Genomic DNA, 7,638 nt, shown 5'->3' with positions numbered 1-7,638 from the left:
GTCATGACAATCGGTGGTTGAGAAGGTATTTTTTAATTAAGGAAAGAAGCTTGATCTTAGTAGCATTAAATATTGCCATCCATTTACGACCTCATTCTGCCATAGATCGGGCGTCGTTTTCCAGGGGTTCTTCCATTGCCTTGTCTATGTTTATAGTCGGTTTTCTCTCGTGGTATGGTATCATCAAGAAATATATCCATCACGGACACACTTATTATTAAATTATTATTAAACACTAGCTTTATGAACCCGGTGTTGTTCAGAGGTTTTTGCATTTGAAGCTCAAGTTTAAAAAGTAAACGAAAAAATATGGAATGAGAACATTGATAACAGGGAAAGGAAAAAGAAAAAGAAAAGATGGTAGCTTTGTATACGAATAAACAAATGTGGCATCCATATGAAAGATGAACAAAGGAGAAGGAGGAAGAATAAAGAGTAACAATGAAACGATGTTTGTCGGAAACTGTACCATATTAAAGCTTTATCCAAGTATAAACGGGAATAGTAACAGTATATCTGAAATAAGGAGGTAAGAACACTCCTACTTCCTACATTAATGAATGAAAAAATGAAATATGGATCAAGATTAAAATAGATGTTTGTATGTAGCTTGTAGTATAAAAAGCTATTGAATACAAAATTACAAAAACGACTTTACTTTATATTTAAGATTACTAAATTATTTGAGTCAATAAGAAAATCCAGTTTAATCAATTGATTTTAGAATCTATTAAAGCATACTTAAATATTACTAAATTATTCAATAGAAAAATGATTGCAGGGTTATAAAATGGGTATTGGTATTTAAGCATAATATGGGACGCATTATTGCTGAGATATTCCGGGCAGGTTACGTAAATCGCAGGGACGTGCCGAAATGCTTAGCCAATGAATTCGTAGCAGTCGAGAATTAGCAAATGGTATTATTTGTTTATTAATGTTTTTGACGGTATCTTTTGTCCATTAAATGTTTTATGATATTTTTTGTTGATTAAATTGTTAAGTAAAAGTACGGAATAGTTAAAAAGACCCCCACTCTATGTTAAGAATAGCTTTCTAAATAATAGTACTATTATTTTACTACTACCTGTAAATTGCAGAACTATACATCTTCTTAAAAATTGGCCAGTGTTTTCGCGTGATTACAAAATGACGTTTCCTTTCGGAACCTTCCGACGGTTTACGTAACCTGATCGGAATATGGCGACGATAAAGCGGTCTCCATTCTATATAAGTATGTGAGTATTTAGCTAGTGTTAACGAATAACATTTTATTTCCATATGCAAATCTTATTATGCTTTCCCTCAACGCAGACGAGCACTTTCGACTCCTCCCCTTTTCCTACATTAATATTTATGCTCTTGTACACCCTCCTCCTCTTCCTTCCTTATCCCTTCCTCCTCCTTTTCTTTCTCTCATTCCTCTTCTTCTTCTTCGTCTTCTTCTTCGCCTTCTTCTTCTTTCTGTTTTTTTAACTACTCCCTCTTGATATTCTTCTTTTCTCATCTATCTTGAATTCTTCTTCTCTTCTCGTCTTCATTTTCTTCTGTTCCTAATACTGTATCTTTTCAGGCCTACCCCTTCCTCCCTTCATACCCATTCCTCTTCAACTCCTCCCTCTTTCCCCCTTTCTCCCCTAGTTTACATATACTGTCTAGAACTCATTCTCCATTTCCTACTTTCTGTACTGATACTTCTTTCCTTACTACATCTTATTTTAGACTTCCACTTCCTTATTCACTATGATGATGATGATGATGACGCTGTCATTTTTACTCGCAAAGGTTTTTTTTTTATTTTGTCTATTAATTCTTACCGACTTTGTTATAGACTTTTGAATAGAACCTGAAAGCAAAATACGCTTGCATTGAATTTGAGCTTGGGCCGTATCTTGGGAGAAAAAGGAAAAGACATTTTTATTTTAAATTAATTTTTACGTATATTTTTTATTAACAAAAAAGTTTATTTCGGAAAGGAAAAAGCAAGAAATAACACAATACCCCCCCACACACACACACAAAAAAAAGAAAAAAAAAAAGAAACACGACACGTTCCAAAGAAAATACGCATTCACAAAAATGGCGTTTTGATAGCAACTTGATTGTCGCCATTGTTTTAAGACAAATGTTTAGATACCGCGATATCTTCGTATGGCTCCCCTCATGGGAATCCCTATTCCGATTTCATTTTCTTATAAATTTGACTCTTTTTTGTCTTCTGTTCTATTTTACGTTTTTTTTTTTTAGTTTTTTTCGTTACGTCCTCGTATCTCCGTGAAAAACTTGTCTGTCCGTCCGGTTCGTCAGTCGGTCATTTCTTTAGTTTAAAATATTAGTTCTTTTTACGGTTTAAATTTTTGAGTGACGATTATTTGGATTCTTCGGACTACTGTTCTCACTGAATTGTTATTTGCACAACGTTTCGAGTATCTTATCAAACACCAGAATCTTTCTGTTGACCTCAGAAATCTGCAAGGAATTTCTAACGGAACCCTTTATTAAAGTAGTGTAGAAAAGCAAGCTCTCTCTCTCTCTCTCTCTCTCTCTCTCTATATATATATATATATATATATATATATATATATATAATTTTTAAAATGTAATTATCCACTGACACGTGTTTCGTCGTCTACGACTCATCAGAATGGCTGTATCTAGCGAGATTCGAAATCGGGACCCAACGGTAATGAGCCTAAACACTTACCCCTGGACCATCTCGCCAGCTGTCTGGGTATATCGCGATTTACTTAGATTTTGTTTTGTTTTGGTTTTAGCATATATATGATTACTTCATTTAATCACATAAATTAATATCGAAAGATAAATTTATGCGTAAACTTTAAGTATTTACTTCAACAGTGCTCAATACGTAGGTAGAGCAAAGTAGTAAGTTATTAAATATATATGGCAATTAAGCTACACAGAATATTTCGCGTTTCATCCACGCTAGGATTCATCAGGCTTAAGCCTGAATATTCTGTGTAACTTAGTAGCCATATATATTTTATAAATTACTATATATATATATATATATATATATATATATATATATATATATATATATATATATATATTTGTGTGTGTGTGTGTGTGTGAGGGCAATCCTCAACCTATACACTCAACGAATGTTTATCTACAGACATGAAATTTGGTATATAGGGTATTCAGACATGTGGAAAGCTTTTTAATCGGTTTTCATCCGACGAAAGTGTTGCCTAAGGGGGGAAAATAAAAAAGTGGGAGTTATCAGATTTCTGTTAGTTTGCCAACGAATGCACATGCATAAACGGTTAACATTATATGTTCCTTATATTAAGAATATGTAGCTTTGAAAAGACTGCTTAAAGATCATGTCCAGCTGGTTATCGTACTTGACTCACAGACTTTAGGATTTGGTTTCGATCTCAGCTCGAGTAATTTTTACTTACAAAAAGTGAACTGTTTAGAAAAAAAGAACATAATACTCGCGTGCACGTTTTTTTTTATACTTCGTTTTACTTTAAAGGAATTTAACGCCACGTTTAATACCTACGGTATCCCTTTTTATAATAAATAAAAATCTGCATTAATTAAAATATAATATTTATGCGTATTTACAACCGGGCAACGGCGGGCGGCGTCTAGTATATATATATATATATATATAGTAATCCACATACAGTACTGTTTTGCTGTTTCACAGTTCATCAGTGCGACAGCTACTTTAAGGATCGGAACCCGATCGCCTAAACGACAGTCGGAGCTTCTACCCGTTGCTCTATACGGCTGTTGCTCTGCGGGCAGTGAATTAACAATATTTTGACATTGTCCAAAGTACCTAAGCTCAATTTGTTTACACAAAGAGCATCGCTTCATATGCTAATGGTAAATTGTATATCACTTCCCAAATGCTCAACCTAAGATAGGGAGACCAGTAGAAGATTTGAGAACCCCTAAAAAACGAAACAAAGAACAACATGAGGAAAAAAGAATCACAGATCTTGACCCACACACATTCACACACGCACAACACACAACCCTTGCCTTAACACACAAGCACACACTGACACACACATGCACACATAAAAAAAGAAAGAAAATCATAAAAACCCATAGAAACATTTGCCAAATAAACTCAAAGTTTGACCAGGTGATAAAAGTCTGAGATTGGTATTTCTCTGAAAAACTCAATCAGTGTTGACAGAGATAAAATGTTTTCCAAAAAGATATTACCTGAAAGAAGTTTATATAAAAATATCTGAAGAGAGCTGAACAAGGCTTGAAACGTGTAATAATTTTTTTTTTAAATATTAAAAAAATGAAAAATTCTGAAAAACCTATAATTGTTGATAGCTACACTTTTTTAAATATACATTATTTTCTGTCATTGGAACTACACAAACATCACTTTATATATATATATATATATATATATATATATATATATATATATATATATATATATATATATATATATATATATGATTACTTCATTTAATCACATAAATTAATATACGAAGACATAATTTTATGCGTAAATTTTTCTGTATTTACTTCAACAGTGCTCAATACATAGGTAGCGCTAGGTAGTAAGTTATGAAAATATATATGACAATTAAGCTACGCAGAATATCCGCGTTTCATTCTACTATTAGTAAAATATGTTTTACGCAACAGAGGATCAATACTCATGCGTATTTTTTTTAAGGAAAAAAGAGTTTTTTGTTTTGTAAAGTTACCCCCCTTGGGTTAGGCATATGTCATGTTTTTTTTTGTGATTTTTGATTAAGGACGTCCAAATGCAGTTTAGTTCTATGCTAGGATGATTAATGATATTATTACTTTCTATCATATGTGCTGCCTCTTTAAATTTTCTGATTCGTTATCTTTCTTATGACATATACCCAGCCATAAGAGAGGTAACTTCACAAAAGCAAAAAAAAACCCTCTTTTTTCCTTAGAGGTGCCCCCTTAAAAACACAAAAACAAAAATACACATGGGTATCGATCCTCTGTGTCGTAAAACATTTTCTTCACTAATATTAACAATTAGTATAGATATCCCGAAAAATTGAGTCATAGGAAAGCCTTTAAAAACTATCTTAGTGACCCCTGAAGATTGAACCTTCTTCTTGATCTACGGACCTACCCTCAAACCCACGGTTCAATTTTTTGTAATGCAGAGCTAACCCTCTTTTCCTAAGTAAGGAAAAAAAAGCATAGTTTCAACCCCGAAGAAGGTCGCAGATTGCAGTGACCGGAAGGTTGTGCTAATAACACTGAAGATGAGAATAATAGTCCGATAAACCACATAACACAAGTATTCACATCTCATCTAAAAAATTCAGAATTGCAACTACAAATATGTATATAAAATAATCGGAAATTGGCAAATTTCAAGCGAAATTCAAAAAGGCCAAACTGCTTAAAAAACTAAATTCGTAAAATTTGGTCTTAAAACGTCGAGTGGTTCTAAAATGGGCGATCAGTTTACTAGAACGTTGCATTTCTACAACTATTAAAATATTGACATTACTATTTTGCTATTATTTTGATAATTTGGTAGACTAGTGTCAAATCGCTGGAAAAATATAAAAACAGACAAAAAAAAAGAAAAAAAAAGAAAAGAAAACATATATGGTGAGGTGACTGCTCGTATATGACAACGAATTGAAATGCATTTTTAAACGTAACTCAATCCCAGAACTATGTGATATTTTATCATGTATTTTTGTGTTATTAAAGTATATATATATATATATGTATATATATATATATATATATATATATATATATATATATATATATATATATAATGAAATCAAAGGCATGTAGTGTTTACTTGATATACACAATGGAAAACTTCAAATTAATATAAATAACAGTATTTATATATAGATAATTTTATCCCAACCGAATAAAAAAGCTCAATACGCAATAGAGAGTAGAGAAAGAAAATTAAAGCTGTAAGTTGAACTTTAGAATAAAAATTTATTATTCGAATGAATACTCCCAAAAAAACGATTAATTGGTTTTTAGAGTACTAAGTCGAACAATAAATTTTGATTGTAAAGTTCAACTTACCGTTTTAATTTTCTTTCTCTCTCATATATATATATATATATATATATATATATATATATATATATATATATATATATATATATGTGTGTGTGTGTGTGTTCTTTTGTGCGTCACTCTTACATCTAGGATAATTAAAACAAAGAAAAAAATTGGTGTCGCTGTTGAGGCAAAGCTAATAAAGATGATTTCTTCTTCTTGGCCTTTTCGCCAAGATCAAAGTGTAGTATCTGTCCTTCAGATGCTACATTTCAATTTCTTCTCTCTCAGTGGAGAAGAAATTCTTTACGATTAAGAAAATTTTTTGTTCCTTTTCCCCACGTTAAAAAACGACCCTGGTGTCTAAATCTGTCCCGTGGGGAGGCATTGTAAATAGGAACTATATTTAATGTAACACAGTTTTAATATTACAAAAGTAACTGGGAAAAGTAATTTCTGATTTAATTATAAAATGCGCCGGAAATGTCCCTTCTGATTATTATTTTTTGTTTACTTGCCTCCCCATAAGGGCAGAATTTGACATGAGGTCGGTTAAAAATTTTGGGGAAAACTAGCTCCCCATAAGGGGCACTCTGGTCAGTAACAAAAATAAAAATTGTATTAGTAATGAAGGATTTCTCCTTCATTAACCAAGACTAAAAAAAGGGGAGGGATTTAAGTCACTGGTATGCTGAGACTAATACTATACTCAGAAATTCATGTTAAAGCAATGGTTGCTTAATCACTAACCGGGTTAATGTTTATATGTATTAATTTCGAAAAGTTGCTGAAACAGTTTATGATTTAAACATTACTTTATTTCAAGTATACTTTAAACAGTGGAGTGGGGGATATGAATTCAGTCCAAGAAATGACTTAAACCGTTTATGATTTAAATATTACTTTATTCCATGTATATTTTATAACATAGTGCGGGGGATATGAAATCATTCCAGGAAATGGCTGAAATCGTTTACGCATTAAACATTACTTTATTTAATGCATATTTATAACTACGAAGTGGGGGATATGAATCAGTCCCGGAAAGGGCTGAAACAGTTTACTATTAAAACATTACATTATTTCATGTAATTTTTTGCAGTGGGTTGGGGGTATAAATTCAGTTCCAGAAATGGCTGAAGCAGTTTACGATTTAAACATTACTTTATTTCATGTATATTTTTAATAGTGAGGTGGCAGATATGAAGTCAGTCCGGGTTTGAATGAGATAAGTGCAAATATATACTAGCAGAAAGCATCGCCCAGTATTGAATAAGATAGGTGGAAAACATATAGTAGCAGAATACCCAGCGTCGTCCAGGATCGAATGAGATAGGTGACAGATATATACTAGCAGAATATGTGGCGTCACCCGGGATTGGATAAGATAGGTGGAACATATATACTATGAGAATACCCGGAATTGATTGATGTGTTTGTAATGAAATAATCAGCCCAGGCAATATATCAAAGTTATTATTTAAGTAAGCGGGAGCGACAAAGTGGGTTACAGTTATAAAAATTATTGTCGAAATTAGTAACATATCCCAGAATTATGAAAAATGATGAAATGTGAGTTACTTGATTGGTGCGTTTGTA

At 32.2% G+C, this 7,638-nt stretch overlaps 1 pseudogene; it reads left to right on the top strand.

Moving 5' to 3' along the window:
• Positions 1-6,250: 6,250 nt before the first annotated feature.
• LOC145294367 (U2 spliceosomal RNA) lies at positions 6,251-6,459 on the top strand (annotated as a pseudogene).
• Positions 6,460-7,638: the final 1,179 nt, after the last annotated feature.

Source organism: Euprymna scolopes, chromosome 15, assembly GCF_053919585.1.
Source record: "Euprymna scolopes isolate OS-2025 chromosome 15, ASM5391958v1, whole genome shotgun sequence".
NCBI classification, from domain to species: domain Eukaryota; kingdom Metazoa; phylum Mollusca; class Cephalopoda; order Sepiida; family Sepiolidae; genus Euprymna; species Euprymna scolopes.
This window is presented reverse-complemented; position numbering and strand designations above follow the sequence as displayed.